The 20613-nt window shown below is 44.7% G+C and overlaps 1 protein-coding gene across 1 annotated transcript in view; it reads left to right on the forward strand.

Annotated features, from left to right (window-relative positions):
* Positions 1-402: 402 nt before the first annotated feature.
* The window catches only part of LOC126235014 (protein bowel), a gene marked incomplete at its 3' end in the record, with an annotated part of 287325 nt that continues 267114 nt past the window's right edge, over positions 403-20613 (forward strand). Inside the window, exon 1 of the mRNA XM_049943749.1 lies at positions 403-543. The remainder of the gene's footprint in view (positions 544-20613) is intronic.

The following is a 20613-nucleotide window of genomic DNA, read 5'->3' on the forward strand; positions in this document are numbered from 1 at the left end:
ACTCACGATGAGGAACAAGTTCCATGAGACGTAGCAGGTCGCTTCTGAGTGGGCAGCCACGTCAGGTGTGATTCGCGATGAGTAAGAGCATGTGACAATGACGATAGCAGAGGCAGCCACTGAAAGCTTGATTTTACAAAAAAATGTGACGCTGTTAGACAACAGAAAAGCATTTATCGAAACAGAAATACAGATACGGGCACCGTGCGAGGAGTGAGTGTGAGTGGGCGGATGTTTTCGGCGCGGCCCGTAGCGCCGCTGCTGCGGCTGCCCCTGTCCCCCCACCACGCCGCTGTGGTCGGCGGCCGGCCGGCAGGGCGGAGCCACCGGCGCCTGCCGAGCGCTCGGCAGCCGCAGGTAGCCGCGCGGCGCGCGGAACGCGGTCAGTTGGTGCGCCGCCGCCGACGCCACAGCACGGACAGTGTAGTGCCCTGCGCGCGCCGCAGCCTGTGAGCCAGTGACCGTGCCCCTAGCCTAGCGCCCCGTGCCGCGAGTGCCCCTGGAGCCGCCTTGGCCCGCCTGCATGCCGACGCCGCGCCGCAGGTGAGTCCGCGCCCGGACCGGCCGGGCGCCATGTTACCGCCCGCCATCTTGCACAGTAGCCTGCCCTCTGTTTACGTCGTCACGGTCGCGTCGCTCGAGCTCTTATCACGCGGAGGCTCTGGTCGTTCCCTACTATAGGTGGCAAACTTCTTACGACAGGTCGCAAATTCCACCCAACACCTGCGTTCTTCTGATAAAAGTGTTCCAGTCGTACGCAATATCTGCGTCGTTATACTGTCCTCAACCCTGAACCAGTGATTAAACGTCATTGACCCTGAATATACATGTCATGAATATTCTAGATGCATGAATTTACCGGGTCCGACGATTATAGCAGCCATTTGGGTCGAATGTCAAGTCTGTGGGAACCACATGCACTGCTCCGCACTAAATACGTCCACACCATGGTGTGCCGATGCGTGAGTCTTCTGGGATGCCAGGCAACATCCTTTGTCTACAATTGGGGAGGTATTTTCTTAGGAATACTAAACGTCTCATCAACGTTGTTTACATATGGAAATGTAACTCAGTTGGGCAATGACAGAACAGGGAATCACTCGCGGCACCTGTTGAAGGAACCACACCACCATTTTCCGACAGTATTGTAAGTAAATGAGAGTTGTTATCCGGCTCCATACGAAGCTGGGAACCAACAGGCATTCTGTCTGAGCGTCGTCCTTAGGCGATTTCATTAACACTCCATTAGGCGAACTATAGGTTACTGCTGCATCATCTCTAGCCACCTGGTTAACATTTCCAGAATGACCCCCTACGTGCCAACTAGCATGTGGTGCGACAAAACATCGAACGTGTCAAAACCAACTCTCACTATTCTCACATGACATACTGAAAACTTACGATCAAGGCGATCAGGTAGATACGGTATTTCTTGATTTCCGGAAAGCATTTGACACAGTACCACACCTACGCCTATTATCAACGTAGGCTACGACCATATGGGGTATCAGACGAAGTATGTGACTGGAGTGAGGAGTTTTTGGTAGGAAGGACACAGCATGTTATCTTGGATGGAGAGTCGTGATCGGATGTAGACTTAGTTTTGGGTGTGCTCCAGGGAAATGTATTGGGACCCGTGCTGTTCAAGCTGTATTTTAATGACCTCGCGATAATGATGTACTGTCTGAAAGTAACTGCATAAGTATGATAATATTTCAAAGAGGTAAAGAAATTGGCAACTCGCTTTAAATGGTCAGAAATGCAAAACTGTGCACTTTACAAAACGAAAAACGTAATATCCTGTGACTATAGTATCCAAAGAGTCACTGTTGAAATCGGACAACCCGGGCATAACGCTTCGTAGCGCTGTGAAATGGAATTATCACATAAGCTCAGCCGTGGGTAAAAGAGGTGGTAGACTTCGGTTTATTGGTAGAATACTGAGGAAGTGCAGTATATCTACAAAGGAGATGGCATACAAATCACTCGTGCGATCCATTTTAGGACTTTGCTCAAGCGTGTGGGACCTGTACGAAACAGCACTAGCAGGGGACATCGAAGATATACTGAGAAGTGCAGCACGAATGGTCACAGGTTGTTTGACCCACAGGAGAGTGTCACAGAGGTGTTGGAAGAACTGGAAGATGCTTGCAGGTAAATGGAAACTATCTGGAGACAATCTACTAACAAAATTTCAAGAATCAGTTGTAAATGATGACTGTAGGAATGTACTACAATTCCCTACTATCGCTCGCATACGGATCGTGAGAACAAAATTAGAATAATTACAGCACGCACAGAGGCTTTTAAACAATCATTCTTCCTGCACACATGCGTTAATGGAACAATAATGGAACATACCCTCTGCTATGCACTTCACGGTGGTTTGCAGAGTACGGATGTAGATGTAGGCCAGCTGTTAAAACATGTCACAACAAGTTGTAACTTTGATGCGAAAATTGCGGATTTACAACCGTGAAAGCTAGAGTTACTTCGTGCATTGCGCTACAAAATTTCGTTTTCTACAAGGAGACCTGACAGTAGAGAATCGAATTTCAGCATGCTGACGCAGCTCGCGTGTTTAATTTCTACCTGTTTTAGTTAGACGGGTCTGAAATTACATAGGCCATTTAAGCACTTAGTCATTCGTGTATGTCTCCTTCAGCTGGGCTACTCAGTATTTATATTGCACGCTGGAAGAATGCTCTACATTTTTACACCTCTCAGAGCGCCTCACTAGGTATGAACATCTCGAGTCCTATAAACACACTCCTAACTATGAAGGAAAAAATTCTTGAGTTAGTATTCAAGAAGAAATTATGCTAACAATGTCAGAATGTATCTTCCATACTGGCAATGTCATGCATTTATCATATTCTTCCAAACCACTACACGGATGTTGGTATGTCATGTTGTTCAATTACTGCCAGAAAGCGAGTTAGTTTGTTCAGTGCTAAGATTAAGAGCGCCAAAATACCTCAAACACGGTTTTACTTAAATCGTTTGTACCCAAAACTGTGCGGCAACGAAAGCCGTCATGGTGCCAGCATTGTTGTCAGCACGGCAAGCACTGATCATAAACTCCATTCAGAGCATATCGTCTGGCTCCTCAGTGTCTCACTGAGCTCTGTGTGCGCCTCAAGTCTAAACTACGGCTTTACTGCCTTGGAAACAAGTGTCAGAACTGTAGAACGGTAACAATGCTTCTTAATGACGTTCTTCTAAGAAACCTCTGTAAATGTCGGCAGCAGTCTAGGATGAAATCAAAGTCCTCCTTTGATTAGTCAACATACGTTCATATTTCATCTGTTTCCGCATAATGACCTTCGTCCCGAAAAGGGTTTTGTCGATTCCTTCCGTTACTTCTGGCGGGTACCACAAAGTGATGCCTTTGTCAGTAAGCACAAGGCATTTAGCGAACTGGTTCGCTTAGAGGCCACCATTGGTTCTGACTGACAGCTTCGATGCATCTGATCGACAGTTGATGGACACAGGTCCACCCCTGGTGCTCAAACATGGAGATCTTTCTGGAACAACGCGACCTTCTTTTTAACTGCCTACAAAGATTCCGAATGCTTCGATCATAGAAACTTAACTATCAGCGACGTTGTTCCGATACTTTATACTGGTAATCATAGACAGAGGTAAGCAGATGCGCTCACTACTTAAGTTTCGAAAGACTATCTATTCTACAACTCACCCTCGCCATTTTAGGAAAAGTTTTGTGGGTTACTCCTCCGGAGATAATAACATATTGACAGCCAATGCACTGCGGATTATCCTGGTTGGATGGTCAATAATGAACTATTTCGAATTATCGGATTATAGGGGGCCGTGAACTTGGAGTATTATGTTACTAACGTAACAGATTTGGCATATGGCGTGATTGGCCGCGAGGTAATGTTCTACTAAGAAAATAGTCTGATCATATACAGCTGGATACTGAAGAAGATATCATCCTGGTTCACAGAATGGCAGCTACAACTAAAAACAGAGAAATATAATTTGATTCACTTCAGAAGAAGTAAAAAGGATAAACTGGGAATATTCGAACTGTGTTGTAATAACCATTAGGAGGACCACGAGAGTTTGAAGGCTACATGAAGTGAGTGATGCGCATCCGTTCATTGGACGACTGCTACAGAAGATATTGCTTGTAGAACACAGGCAAACTCTGGATTGGACTTGATGTGATTTTAGGTCCTTATTCCAGGCATTCAGATGGAGTATATCAAACGCATATCTTTTAGGAGTAACAGTCAGTTTCGTGCGAATACGGACAAACGTACAGTCTGACTTGCGAAGTCTTCGGGCCTGGTGGTCAGTCGATACGAAAAAAAAAAAAAAAACAACTGAGTAAAAGTTTCATCGCTCGAATCTGAGAGATTTCATGCGACGTCCGTACAGAACTGCATAAGAAAAGCGACGAAGAAACAGATAGAAAAAAGTTTTGGTCTGGTGGTAAAGCGGGTGCCTAGGCATTGAGAGGTTGCGGGATCGAATCCCTGTCAGACCATGGAAACTTTCAGTGTACCTATAATCTAGCGTTCACCTACGTGCGATGTGAGGAGTCGAGATCCCATGTTAAACTGTAGGTCCCCTTTCCTCAGTTGGATGACTGGAGTAGACTAGGAATACGCAAGTCGGCGAAGTTACGTCCAGTTGATAGACCTACACCCGGCTATTAAGCCACGAAACAATTATTATTACTGAGGAGCTGATAACTCTCAATTTGCAGACGCAAAATAATGAGGAGACGATCAAAATAAAAAATTTCGAGATCTGATTTTCACTGAGCATTACAGGAATATTCTGCATTTCCCTACGCGCCGCTCCTGTAGGATCATGAATAAAATATTAGTTACTGTTCTTACAGGGCTCAGATGCACTCATTTTTTTCCAATGCAGGATGTTTCCAGGGAAGGAGAATGTTGTGTCTAGACAAGACAGCCTAGACACACTGAGAGGAAGCCGAAAGGCACGCGCTTAAACTCACGCAGGCTGGCGTGAGGTCTGAAACAGGATACGTAATGAATGCTATAAAGAAAAGTACGTAGCTTCTGGAATACTTAACTTTAATCCACATTTGTAGAACATCGCTCTTGATGATACATTAATAGAATCACAATATCAATTGAATACGGCGCCTTGCTAGGTCGTAGCAAATGTAGCTGAAGGCTATGCTAACTATCGTCTCGGCAAATGAGAGCGTATTTGTCAGTGAACCTTTCCTTGCAAAGTCGGCTGTACAACTGGGGCGAGTGCCAGGACGCCTCTCTAGACCTGCCGTGTGTTGGCGCTCGGTCTGCTATCACTGACAGTGGCGACACGCGGGTCCGACGTATACTACCGGACCGCGGCCGATTTAAAAGCTACCACCTAGCAAGTGTGGTGTCTGGCGGTGACACCACAGAGAAAATCTTAATATTATACTGCATTGATAAGTAATCTCTGCCACGCACTTTACAGTGGTTTACAATCTATGACTGTAGAAACGCGACAGGTGTGTCACATGTTGGAATAGCGCCCGGAATCAGCTATCTTGAAGCTATATGCTGTTTACAGTCGGAGTGAGGGAGATAGATCATAAGATAGCAATAAGTAATTTTATTGAATGGCTAATATACTGAGAAGTTCATTGAAGAAACATAACATTTGGAAGCTTTCAAGAATAAAATCTGAGGTGCGGTAGTATACCATGAGCACTGAGCGGTACACAGAGTCGTCAAATATTCTATTTTTAAAGAGAAAGACTGAACTTCATGGGGTTGAAATATCAGAAATGACATGCGTTAATAATACATTTCATTGGCTTCATAGTTCGAATTGAACAGCAAAGTGCAATACCAGACATAATTCTACTCCCCTGACGTAAACAACTGCTCGCCAAACTATTTATACAGGAACATGCAGTTTAAAGGAGAATTAGAAACACTGGGCATCTTGGCATTTTCACATTCACAGGAGTTGCAATAGACGTATACAAGGAAGAAACTCTAGAGCCGACCAGACATGGAACCTGCACGGTTTTTGTTTATCGAAGAGTCACCAGACAGTTATGAAGCCACACAAATATAGCAACGATAAAACTACTTTTACACTAATCACCTACATATCTTTGTCACTTAATATTGCAGTGTGACCTAGAGTAATCTTCTCCTTATCGTCTACCTCAAAACGCACGGAAAAGCACACAAAGTGAAAACGCTCACGACAGAGGCACCGAATGATGGTTGTCGTCGGGTGTCGCTTCCCGCTTTCAGTCCTATTCACAGATGGTACACGGAAGAAACGATTGTCAACACAATTCTGTAAACTTCCGAATTTCTCTAATAGCTCTGAGAAAGTAATGTGTTTGTTGCTTCCGAATGTGGGATGTTGAAATTACTAGAGTAAGAGTTTCAACCATATAGAACACCCATAGCGTAGAGTTATCGAATGGAATTTGTAGAGCACTTATGTGACGCTTTCGGACTGATTAAAGATACCAGCAATGAAGCGAACAACTTTTATTTGAATCTTCTCTTCCTCTTATCAGGAAATACAACTACGTAACATTCTCTGATCAGTGCACAAATTCAAGGACTATTTGTACGAGAATTTCGTAATTGACTTCCTTTTTGGGTGAATTTGCCGTAGGATGGTTCTGGTAAATCTTAAGTATTGCATCTGCCTTCCCAGTGGGCATTTTTATGTTGTCGTTGGACCTTAAATCATTCCCGACAGATACTCCAAGATATTTGCCACTTGTAACAGATCAGCTGTCGCGTAGTCGAAGGATATCAGATCATGTCCTCTGCTTACGCACCATATACTACGTTCATTTATATTAACAGTCGGCTTCCAGTTTTTGCTGCATGCGCTGATCATCTTCGACTCTTCCTGCTTTTCGTGTCAGTTTTCTGACTAACGGAAGCCACCTTACACAACAAAGTCGCCTGCGAACAGTTTCAGAAAACAGAGAGCGTTGTCTGCTTGACCATTTGCATCTATAATACTAACGATCCGCCGCAGCTTTGCACGGGTTACACTAAGTATCTGCTACTGTACAACTTGTGAGGCGCAACGGTAATAAACTGTATACACAAACCTCCCTTGTGAGTCAGACTGTCTGGTAGTGAAAACTGCATCAAAATCTCTACAATATTTGCTACGGTCGCAGGTTCGAATCCTGCCTCGGGCATGGATGTGTATGATGTCCTTAGGTTAGTTAGGTTTAAGTAGTTCTAAGTTCTAGGGGACTGATACCCACAGCAGTTGAGTCCCATAGTGCTCAGAGCCATTCTACAATATTTCCTGGGGTTGGCCTTCCCACACGGATAGAGAAACGCTGCAGCAGATTTGTATTCATAATATGTATAGAAACATTGAAGTGCAACGGACCATGTCACACTCACCTGAGGTACGTTTCATACTGTTTTCGCTTGATGGTATCTTTTCATTACGAAGGGCGTACTGCGTTTTGTCTGGCAGAAAGCCTTCACTCCATTCGCAAATATGTTCCAAGCATACTTTTTTTTTTTTTTTTTTTTTTTTTTTTTTTTTTTTTGCTAGTGCTGGTGTGAAAGTATATTTAATGCTTCCGGGAAGTCAAGAAACAAATGTACGAAACTTGGTACCGGAAATATGTAGAGGGGAGTGAGTACATCGTATTTTGAGTAGGAACCCATGTCCGGAAACGTCATCCAACGATACTACAGAGCGTCAAAGTTATAGGCGCAGGCGTCTGTAAATGTACGTATACACGGGTTGATTCTGTGATGATGTTACAGACTTTCTAGGATGATGTAGAACGATAAATGTATTAATATGAAGTAAGGATCCCTGTACCGGAAACGAACGAGTCAAAAGTTATAAACGAAAACCGTTCGGATATCTCTGACAGTTGAATACATGTACCGGTTCTTGTGTTGCGAAGAGTATAGGGCTGGTATCTTTCAGTGGTGGTAGCGTAGACAAAAACGAGAAAAAATGTCCAATAAACGTGCGCTCTAAATTGCGTACCTTAACAGCTATGAACACTTGCTCAGTAGAGGAGATGTGTTTCACACTAGCGAAGATCAACGAATGGTCATAGCTCCTCAGGTATGCAATTTAGAGCCCACGTTTATTGGACATTTTTTCTCGTTTTTGTCCACACTACCACCACTGAAAGATACCAGCCCTATACTCTTCGCAACACAAGAACCGGTACATGTATTCAACTGTCAGAGGTATCCGAACGGTTTTCGTTTATAACTTTTGACTCGTTCGTTTCCGGTACAGGGATCCTTACTTCATATTAATACATTTATCGTTCTACATCATCCTAGAAAGTCTGTAACATCATCACGGAATCAACCCGTGTATACGTACATTTACAGACGCCCGCGCCTATAACTTTGACGCTAACGTAGGATGACGTTTCCGGACATGGGTTCCTATTCAAAATGCGATGCTCTCACTCACCCCTACAAGTCCTAGAAGTCTGTAACGGGAATTTCCAACCACCCTGTATATATATCGGGTGTCCCTCCTAATAGTCGTCAGGCGCATTTCTTCTGGCCTTATCGGCAGTTACTTGCAGTTTCGTCTTTGCAATGTGTAGCTGGAGTCATCTCGAGGAAATGACGCTCATGACGTCTTACTTGCGACGCCCAGCGTCGACGGAAAGCGTCGTTTTGTTTCTCGTTACAAATGAAATGATTTTGAAAGGGGAATTTTGTCTGCCCATCGACAGCGCGGTCCCAAATTGGTCTAGTGCGATATTCGTTTTACCGATATGTACCGATAGGGACAGTAAAATACGAAGAAAAACCAGTACTCTACTCCAGAAGCGACAGTACTGGCGCCGGCCGCGGTGGTCTCGCAGTTCTAGGCGCGCAGTCCGGAACCGTGGGACTGCTACGGTCGCAGGTTCGAATCCTGCCTCGGGCATGGATGTGTGTGATGTCCTTAGGTTAGTTAGGTTTAAGTAGTTCTAAGTTCTAGGGGACTGATAACCACAGCAGTTGAGTCCCATAGTGCTCAGAGCCATTTTGAACCGACAGTACTGGCCTTGCCTGTGCTGTCTATCTCCATGCAGTAACAGCCTTCTCAGTTGCAGCTGTAGCACTGGCTATTATTCATACTTTACTGTCCCTGTGATATAATTATCGATGACACAAATATCGCACGAGACTAATTTGTTACCGCTCTATCGAATGGGCACGTAAAATTCGGCTTTTTTTTTTTTTTTTTTTTTTAATTTACGGATAACGCGGTAACAAACCGACGCTTTGTGTCGACGCTAAGCGTCCCATGAGAGACAAGATGAGCTGTATTTCTCTGAGCTGACTCCAGCTACACATTGCAGAGACAAAAGTGCAAATATTTACCGAACACCAAGGAAAATGTGCCTGACGACTCTTAGCAATAAGGTAAGATGAATGGGAAATACCTAGACACGAATACTGCGGCAGGTGACATCCCACGCGCGAGGCAAAGAAATAAGTAAGTCCAGAGCATTAACTAACACCAGCTTTCTTCGTCTGTCGTACGGTGGACGCCATGTGATGGTGATGGAACACGCGCGCAATAGCCTTTGAACTCGCGAGTTCGTGCTTCGCCACTACTGCAAAATCGTGACGCCCATAACGCGCCAAGTTGCAGCATAGTGTGTGGTTGATGGCCCTCCCAGTTGCGCTAGTGTGGATGCCCAAGCGCTGTACACACAATGGACACGGTTTTGCTTGGGCTAGTTTGCTTTTGCCTTCTTTGAGCTTCACGCCTAGCTCGATACACCTGTGAGGTCCCTACTGTTCGTCGTGGAAACTGAAATATCTTGCATCTTAATGACAATAATGTTTGTTGTTCAGAGACGTACTCACACTACTTTTCTGCAATATAATTTTCTTCATTGTTGAAAGTGTTCTCGCAGCGTGATGAGATTTTTTTTGTATCCTCGTTATGGAATCTTGCAAGTTCATAGTCATGTAATCATAAGTTGCATCAACATGAAACGTTTGTCTCCTTTAATAATCAGATCAACCATTTCCACCATTTCTTAAGGCCCGTCCACACGCAACGATCTGTCTGCGCAAATGTCTGCGCAGATCACATCTGCGCAGACAGATCGTTGCGTGTGGACAGAAGATTTGCACCAACCTGAGGTGTGTGCAGACCTGGAAGTTGGAGTTGGAGGTTTGAGCGAAACCTCTCAAATCTGTGGGTTCAAACCACATCTGCGCAGACAAGCTGGAGCGTGTGGACAGGAGATCGCCGCAAATCTGGGGCGAAACAGCTGTTTGCTCAGTGTAGTGTTTGTATTTGTGCGCACAGGGCATTAAAATGGCTGATACTCGTCAGTGTTCTCGAGAGTTTGTAAGTGAATTCATTGAAATATATAGAAACCACCCTCGTTTGTGGAAGGTTAAAAGTAAAGCATATAGTGACCGAGACAAAAAGACAGCAGCTTACAATGATCTAATTGAAAAATTGCGGGCAGTTGACGCCTCGGCAAACAGAGAAACAGTAATTAAAAAAAAATCGTTGCGAACTGTTTACCGAAAAGAGTTATCCAAAGTTCAGAAATCTAGAAGATCTGGTGTAGGAGTAGATCAAGTATACCAGCCAACTTTATGGTATTTTGATCTGCTTGGCTTTCTTAGTGATCAAGAAACGCCAAGACCAAGCAGGAGTATTATCTGTAACTTGACAGACTTAATTTACTTGACTTGCATTCATTAACTCATCCTTCAGGACAGCGTAAATAGCTCCACATGTGTTGGGTATTATTTCACTCAACGCTTGTTTCGATATTGCAGTGGAAAATTCCAAATCCTTGTAGCTCCTTCCTGTTGCTAGGAATCTTAATGTTACCGCCAGCCGTTCATGAGGAGAAATTGCCCTTCTCATACAAATATTTTTTCTCATAATATGAGGGGTTACAAGCTTTAAGAGATAATTATAAGTTTCGACATCCATCTGCAAATAATTCCGCCAGTCGTTAGGTTCACCCTGCAACCTTCGCAGTAAATTTACGTGAGAAAACTGCTTTCGCTTTAGCAGCCACTGTCTAAACCATTGTGACCGCTTTTTCTGTTTCCTGCGGTTGGTCTGAATGTTTTTTGCAACACAAGTTGCGAACACAGACCACAACAGAAGTTCCTCCATTTCCATATTTCAAAATAACTGAATCAAATTTTTGACGTTTGTGGTAAGCGTAGTCGCTTGCCACTGATATTTCTTTTCTACACCGACAGATGGCGAGCGTGTAGTAGATTGTGGTTTATGTCGTGTGAACACACCACATTTGCAGCGATCTTTTGCATGTACAGACATCTGCGCCAATGTCTGCGCAGACAGATCGCTGCGTGTGGACCGGGCTTTAGTTCACTTGAGATACTCTACTGTTTCGCTCTTCGTCATGAAACTTTGCACCCACATATTAATCCGTTATTCGTTTATTACTCCATTCCCGTTAACTTCGAAATAAATCAGCGGTTAATAGCAGCTTTTCTCATGTTTTGGCCACACCTCTGGCGGCCAGTTAGAATCTGCTGATCTCCGTAAGCAACTGTCTTCTCTCGCAATTGGGTCGCAACTGAATGTAAATGTTTTACGTTGTCATATCAAACAGTTGCTGGTTGACTCATGCGCAGAACTTCAGCCGCACAATATCGGTACCACGGTACAGTGTGGGAACTTAATTACCTGGCGACATGGTGTAGTCTCCCACAGTCTGAATGCGCCTATTGGGTTCCGAACTTCAATCTGTAAAAACGGAACCCTTTCAGGATGACTTTGTTGTCCGTCTGTCTGTCCGACTATTGAGAGCCGTTTTTCTCAGGAACAGGTAGACGGATCAAGTTGACATTTATGTCACATGTTGGAGTGTACAGTCCTTGGCGATGCAAAATTTTTAAGCTTCTAAGTCGATACAGTCAAAAGATACGACCATTTATGTTACATATTTTGATATTCGCACACTCACTTATCAAGACCTACTGCTCCAGAATTATGAAACTTGGCAAGAAGGACGGTTTCACAGTACAAGTAAAGAGAAAAATTCGAAAATGTTAAATTGCAATTATACTGCGCGTTATTATTATTATTATTATTTTGCCGTTCGTTATCCAACTGTTTATCCGCCCCTAAGAACCTTTTTCTTACGAACGGGTAGACGTATAAAATTGAAATGTATGTCACATACTGAGGTCTGTAGTCCTTTGGCGGTGTAAAAATGTTAAGCTTCTACGTCAACGTAGTCGAAAGATATGTGAATTTGTTATTATATCACACGAAAAAATATTTCTTTTGACATTTGTCAGCTGACTTCAGACTTGAAATTAAAACATTCTCGAAAGTTCTGGAGTCACTGGGACTGCTATCCTGCCAGTATCAATGTCGATAACAGGGAGTTCCTTGGTTTCCGGAATCGATGAGCCATCTATGTACATAATTAAGTTTGTACGAAATCCTGAGTTCGCTAGTCCTACACCTGGCCAGTTTTGTTGAAGTTCTCTTGTGTACTTTTCTTTTTTCAAGTGCTGATCCGTTTTGATATTTTGTCTCTTTTGTATGTATCAGTAGTTGAGTGAGCGGTGCGCTCAAAAATTGCACTAAGCCGTTTTGCAGTGATAGAGTTCTGCTGTCCGCCATTGTAATAAATCTCTTACAACCTCGCGCTGTTTAAGAATTATACTTTTACAAATACACTCCTGGAAATGGAAAAAAGAACACATTGACACCGGTGTGTCAGACCCACCATACTTGCTCCGGACACTGCGAGAGGGCTGTACAAGCAATGATCACACGCACGGCACAGCGGACACACCAGGAACCGCGGTGTTGGCCGTCGAATGGCGCTAGCTGCGCAGCATTTGTGCACCGCCGCCGTCAGTGTCAGCCAGTTTGCCGTGGCATACGGAGCTCCATCGCAGTCTTTAACACTGGTAGCATGCCGCGACAGCGTGGACGTGACCGTATGTGCAGTTGACGGACTTTGAGCGAGGGCGTATAGTGGGCATGCGGGAGGCCGGGTGGACGTACCGCCGAATTGCTCAACACGTGGGGCGTGAGGTCTCCACAGTACATCGATGTTGTCGCCAGTGGTCGGCGGAAGGTGCACGTGCCCGTCGACCTGGGACCGGACCGCAGCGACGCACGGATGCACGCCAAGACCGTAGGATCCTACGCAGTGCCGTAGGGGACCGCACCGCCACTTCCCAGCAAATTAGGGACACTGTTGCTCCTGGGGTATCGGCGAGGACCATTCGCAACCGTCTCCATGAAGCTGGGCTACGGTCCCGCACACCGTTAGGCCGTCTTCCGCTCACGCCCCAACATCGTGCAGCCCGCCTCCAGTGGTGTTGCGACAGGCGTGAATGGAGGGACGAATGGAGACGTGTCGTCTTCAGCGATGAGAGTCGCTTCTGCCTTGGTGCCAATGATGGTCGTATGCGTGTTTGGCGCCGTGCAGGTGAGCGCCACAATCAGGACTGCATACGACCGAGGCACACAGGGCGAACACCCGGCATCATGGTGTGGGGAGCGATCTCCTACACTGGCCGTACACCACTGGTGATCGTCGAGGGGACACTGAATAGTGCACGGTACATCCAAACCGTCATCGAACCCATTGTTCTACCATTCCTAGACCGGCAAGGGAACTTGCTGTTCCAACAGGACAATGCACGTCCGCATTTATCCCGTGCCACCCAACGTGCTCTAGAAGGTGTAAGTCAACTACCCTGGCCAGCAAGATCTCCGGATCTGTCCCCCATTGAGCATGTTTGGGACTCGATGAAGCGTCGTCTCACGCGGTCTGCACGTCCAGCACGAACGCTGGTCCAACTGAGGCGCCAGGTGGAAATGGCATGGCAAGCCGTTCCACAGGACTACATCCAGCATCTCTACGATCGTCTCCATGGGAGAATAGCAGCCTGCATTGCTGCGAAAGGTGGATATACACTGTACTAGTGCCGACATTGTGCATGCTCTGTTGCCTGTGTCTATGTGTCTGTGGTTCTGTCAGTGTGATCATGTGATGTATCTGACCCCAGGAATGTGTCAATAAAGTTTCCCCTTCCTGGGACAATGAATTCACGGTGTTCTTATTTCAATTTCCAGGAGTGTATTTCGATCCTACCATTTTGCGTGCACCCTTTCACTGTGCAGAAAAGACTGTCAGCTGTTTTTACAACTGTCTGTTTCAGCGAATGGTGCAGGTAACGTGCATGTTCACAATTTCAAGCGAGCAATCCCATGGCCGACGAAATTCTGCAAAGACGACAAACCCATCTGTGCTTGTCGTTAATGACAAATTGTCAGACACCTTTAAGCTGCATCCTGTAATGTTAGTTTGATTAGAAAAAGAAAAATGGGTCTGAAAGTAGTTAATAGGAGAAGATTTTACGAGATATACGCGTTGAGATTTAAGTACGTAAGACAGACACCACTGTCCTTGAACGACGGATGTCAAAAATAGACAACATAAAGTAAAATTTTTCCCTGTTGCTGTGAGCTGCCCTTTGGCGGTAGTAGGCCATCTCACTCACGCAAATCTTGATTTATAGATTGCATTATACCGTTACATGATCAAAGAACAGACTGGTGTGGAACGGAATACGTAATCATGACAGTGCGGAAATTGAAATGAGGATGAGCGAGACGTGTAGCTAGTTGAATGGGTGTTAGATAAACCAAGGAAGTTCTCTGTTGGAATCCAAAAGATAAGAAAAAAGACCGAGGGTACGACCTAATGGAAGGTGGGTAGATGATGCCAGAAAAAATGCAGAAGAAACATGGACGCGTGTGACCACATTATACAATGCATGGAGAAATGTCGCGGGGCCCTTTACCTAACAGTGAATTTCAAATGATTGTCGACGAAAGTGACGATGGTGACGACAACTGTTAAGTTAATGTATCCACTAAAAGTGTAACAATGACTTTGCTTGTATTCATCTATGAACCAATTAGCTGACTGGTTCCCCATCTCCGTAGGACCACAATACTGAAGCAGTTAAAGTACGAACACACACAGAGGCACGATTCACAGGCAGATTGTGCATCAGAGTTGCCCTTCTTAGGGCAACATGCTATTACGGGGGCAGTAACATCCTCTGGCCGCAGAATTAAGATAAAATAATTACCAAATTACAGATCTCTGGTTTCCCGTCGTTAGCGAACCCTGCCGCTGAGGAGAAAAAAGCTGAAGAAAATGAACCAGTTCTCTGAACCAATTAATGGCTGTGTATAGTTCTTACATTTTCTGTGAAATTTAGTTTTTTAAAGTGTTTCGATGCTTAACATATTCTACAGATCTGATGTTTCTCTATACTTTCGCTGTAACTTTTTGCTTTATTTGGAATACCGTAACAGTTTCTCTAACAGTTTGTATGCTCTGTCAGAGTGAACGCGTATAATTGTGGTGTTTAAAGTCATTGTGAATAGAGAATCTGAACCAACCCAGGGTGAGTACCCCGCTTGTAAAACTATTGAATGCGTAGAAACTGTTGAAGCAACCCAATGAAAAGTTCAACTGTTCAGTTTTGTTCGCACTGGAAAGTAATATCTTCTGTCTTCTCTTCCCTTCTAGCATTACCGTTTTCTGTAGCGAATTTTGCTCCTCAAAACAGGTCTGAAATAACTAAACGTTAATTCAAAGGCATGAATATCGTTCAGATTTAGTTTTGGCCAGTGGTGTATGTATCATACTTTTCAGTTTATCGAATTCTGAGAATTTCCCGCCAAACATACATTTCATACGCGATTTATCGTTAATATTTTTCTTCTCAACTCATGTCTCACATTAGTAGTGATCGTCTGAGGCACTTAAAAACTTTGAATTTGAATTTACGTCTGAAAGATTACTTTTCTGCGTCTGTACTCTTCATATTTTTCTGTAGAAATTTCTCTACGATGTGTTTTTTTTTCTTGCAGTAACCTAGTCTTTTCGCATGAAATACGTGACGCGGAGACCACGAAAACATTTCCGTGGTGCCATTGCTACAGTTAAACAGACGTAACTTCCGATGGTGGTTTCTAGAAGGTGAAACGGACTTTATAACAGGGAACTCACGCTCACAGCACCCGAAGAAGACCGCGATATAGTTCCGGCTCGGAAATTTGGTGCAGAAGAATGGAATCAACACCCGTGTTCGGCATACTTAACTATATCCAACACACAATTTCATATGTTTAAATAAAAGGATGGAAGTCTTTGCTATTAACCTGTAAAAAAGAAAAAAAAACCACCTTATCGTTAATCGTGTCTTTTATTTATAGTGTTTAGGAATAAAAATGAAATTAGTTAATGAAGGCGGTTTGGTTTCTTTTGCATTTTCTGGAAAAAAATTTTTACGACGTAGCTTTTCATTTTAGCGTACAGATTCACTGTGAAATTCTGGATGTATATAGACCAAACACAACTGATGTTCTAGCACACTTTCAAACTTGCCCAGATAACACAACACTGTGAGCAACAATACTCAAGAGGTTCCAGTTTTCCCATTAATACGTTGTCCTTCTTTTCCCACCTTATTAATTGGGAAACTTCCACTACACTTTTTTATATTAGATAGGAAAAAAATGGAATGTATGCATCTAGGAAAAAGAATCAAAAGAAAATTTAAATCCAGTACCTGTCTTATCTGTGTCAAAGTCAAAGGTCAGGCAAGTAAATTAATTAATTTTTTTACGACGTAGCTTTTCATTTTAGCGTACAGATCCACCGTGAAATTTTGGATGTATATAGACCAAACACAATGAGGCGCCCGGCCATGGCGCAGTGGTGACAGCAGTTTGATCAAGGCCGCAGAAACATGGGTGATGCTGGTCGGAAAGAAAGATCTTGCGTCAGGCGATTTCTATCTAATCGGCAAGCTGAAAGAACATCTGGGTGGGGGAGGGGGGATATTTTCCAACGATGAGGACGTTCACACAGCGGTTCTCGAATGGCTCCGTGACCAGGGAGCGGATTTCTAACGTCGAGAAACTGAACGACTTTTAGAGCTTCCACAGAAGGAAGGATGGAAGGTTAGTGCTAAGTCCCGTCTGCAACGACGTGACTAGAGACGGAGCACAAGCTCTCCCAAGGTGTGCCTCAAGCGATTTAGGGAAACCATGGAGTCGCGCAGGATTAGCCGAGCGGTCTGGGGCGCTACAGTCCTGGACTGTGCGGCTGGTCCCGGCGGAGGTTCGAGTCCTCCCTCGGGCATGGGTGTGGGTGTGTTTGTCCTTAGGATAATTTAGGTTAAGTAGTGTGTAAGCTTAGGGACTGATGACTTTAGCAGTTAAGTCCCATAAGATTTCACACACATTTGAACATTTTTTTGAAACCGTGGAAAACCTAATCTGGATGATCGGACGGGGATTTGAACTTCATCCTGCCGAATGAGCGTTCAGTGTGTTACTACAGCGCCACCTCGCACGATGCGACGTTCCGACCGTTGTTCACAGAGACTAGGTGGCTCTGTTGAAAGTGTGGCGACATGTATCTGTGTCAATTTGAAGTGCTTTGCAGCATTCAGTAAAAGTCACTTAGCCTTTCATAATAATTTGCAGCATACTTTTTGAAGTCCCCTTGCATTCTTCCCTCCCACACGACTTACACTTCCTCGCTTTCAACAGTTTGCGTACACGATTCATCACCGGTCAGCCAGTACTGTCATCACCTTCTCCTTCACCGTCGTCAATAAATGTAATGGCGTTAGAAGAAGCCGTCACGGTTGACCGCAAAAGCATTTTCCAAAATCACTTTCCATGCGAGGTATCAACAGCAATACTTGCATGAAACGTGCCTGTACCTTTTAAAGTTGCTTCATTAAAATAATTTAAGAACTCCGTCTTCAGGCCACGAGTGGCCTACCGGGACCATCCGACCGCCGTGTCATGCTCCGAGGAGGATGCGGATAGGAGGGGCGTGGGGTCAGCACACCGCTCTCCCTATCGTTATGACGGTATTCTTGACCGAAGCCGCTACTATTCGGTCGAGTAGCTCCTCAATTGGCATCACGAGGCCGAGTGCACGCCGAAAAATGGCAACAGCGGATGGCGGCTGGACGGTCACCCATCCAAGTGCCGGCCACGCCCAACACCGCTTAACTTCGGTGATCTCACGGGAACCGGTGTATCCACTGCGGCAAGGCCGTTGCCTAAAATAATTTAAGTGGATAAATAAATTTTTTTACTGTTAACGGTCTCAGATAAACATTTTCATACGGGTGTACCTAATCATCTCTCCCGCTACGTCCATGTTACTGGTTTGCTTCGTCGTTTGGTAACTGGCGATGTTTTTGAAGTTAACACAAACAGCACGACCTGCAGGGTGGGGGGGGGGGGCGAAGGGGGCGGCGAGGATTTGGTAGTCAGGTAGTCAAGGATATGCCGGGCAGTCACGAGACAGATACCGGCGATATACATTGCCGAGTCGCGCAGCCGTGTGGCGGCTCCGATGGTACAGGCAAGACGTTCGCAGCTCCTCTAACCGGCCACGCACGGCGGGGGGAATGTGTGTCAAGGTGCGTGCGCGCACTTGGACGCGCCTCCTCCCACAACCTGCACATTCCACCGCCGGCATCCGCAGTGGCGGATCTTTTGTCTGCTAGCCACTCCCCCTACACACAGAAATTTTGACCGCCACTAACAAAGCAATAAAATCACTGTGGCCTGTCAGGCCCTCCCCTACCATTAAAAAGCCATTATAAGTATAGTATGAGAACTTTCGGTAGTTACTGAAATCTTATGCTGCAAAAGGAATAGATTTCATCTACATCTACATCTACATGGATACTCTGCAAATCACATTTAAGTGCCTGGCAGAGGGTTCATCGAACCACCTTCACAATTCTTTATTATTCCAATCTCGTATAGCGCGCGGAAAGAATGAACACCTATATCTTTCCGTACGAGCTCTGATTTCCCTTATTTTATCGTTGTAATCGTTCCGCCCTATGACGGTCGGTGTCAACAAAATATTTTCGCATTCGGAGGAGAAAGTTGGTGATTGGAATTTCGTGAGAAGATTCCGTCGCAATGGAAAAGACCTTTGTTTTAATGATTTCCAGCCCAAATCCTGTATCATTTCTGTGACACTCTCTCCCATATTTCGCGATAATACAAAACGTGCTGCCTTTCGTTGAACTTTTTCGATATACTCCGTCAGTCCTACCTGGTAAGGATCCCACACCGCGCAGCAGTATTCTAAAAGAGGACGGACAAGCATAGTGTAGGCAGTCTCCGTAGTAGGTTTGTTACATTTCCTAAGTGTCTTGCCAATAAAACGCAGCCTTTGGTTAGCCTTCTCCACAACATTTTTTTATGTGTTCTTTCCAATTTAAGTTGTTCGTAATTGTAATACCTAGGTATTTAGTTGAATTTACGGCTTTTAGATTAGACTGATTTACCATGTAATCGAAGTTTAACGAGTTCCTTTTAGCACTCATGTGGATTACCTCACACTTTTCGTTATTTAGGGTCAACTGCCACTTTTCGCACCATTGCGATATTTTTTTCTAAATCGTTTTGCAGTTTGTTTTGATCTTCTGATGACTTTATTAGTCAATGACTAGGAACTGCGACCTCTCTGACAGGAAATCGCAAATCCAGTCACATAACTGAGACGATATTCCGTGAGCACTCAATTTTACTACGAGCCGGTTGTGTGGTACAGTGTCAAAAGCCTTCCGGAAATCCAGGAATACGGAATCGATCTGAAATCCCTTGTCAGTAGCACTCAGCATTTAATGTGAATAAAGAGCTTGTTGTGTTTCACAGGAACGATGTTTTCTAAACCCATGTTGACTGTGTGTCAATAGACCGTTTTCTTCGAGGTAATTCATAATGTTCGAACGCAATATATGTTCTAAAACCCTGCTGCATATCGACGTTAACGATACGGGCCTGTAATTTAGTGGATTACTCCTACTACCTTTCTTGAATATTGGTGTGACCTGTGCAGCTTTCCAGTCTTTGGGTACGGATCTTTCGTCGAGCGGACGGTTGTTTGTGGTTGTTAAGTATGGAGCTAATGCATCAGCATACTCCGAAAGGAACCTAATTGGTATACACTCTGGACCAGATGAGTTGCTTTTATTAAGTGATTTGAGTTGCTTCCCTACTCCGAGGATATTTACTTCTACGTTACTCATGTTGGCAGCTGTCGATTCGAATTCTGGAATATTTACTTCGTCTTCTTTTGTGAACGCATTTCGGAAGGCTGTGTTTTGTAAGTCCCTGTCCAGCAGTCCTGCTTTATTTCACCCGCAAATTACCGCAGATACGAGGGGCGTAAAATAAGTGATGCATCATTTTTTTAAAGCAGGTTGCTTTCATTCATGATTACAACACACCACTCTTTTGGCTGCAAAACCCTGCTTTTCAACATAATCTCCGTTCAGTGCGACGGCCTTACGCCACCTTACTGGGGGGGGCTGTATGCCCACATGGTACCACTCTATTGGTCGACGTCTGAGCCAGTACTGCTACCCGCGGAGTGCATGCTTTATTGGGCCAAACAGATGGAAGTCGGAAGTTGCGAGATTCAGGCTGTAGGTTGGATGACGAAGAAGAGTGCAATGAAGTTTTCTGAGATCCTCTCGGGTGCGCAAAACTGTGTGGGGCCTGCATTGTTATGGAGAAGTTCGTTTG

Source organism: Schistocerca nitens, chromosome 2 (genome assembly GCF_023898315.1).
Source record: "Schistocerca nitens isolate TAMUIC-IGC-003100 chromosome 2, iqSchNite1.1, whole genome shotgun sequence".
NCBI lineage: Eukaryota > Metazoa > Arthropoda > Insecta > Orthoptera > Acrididae > Schistocerca > Schistocerca nitens.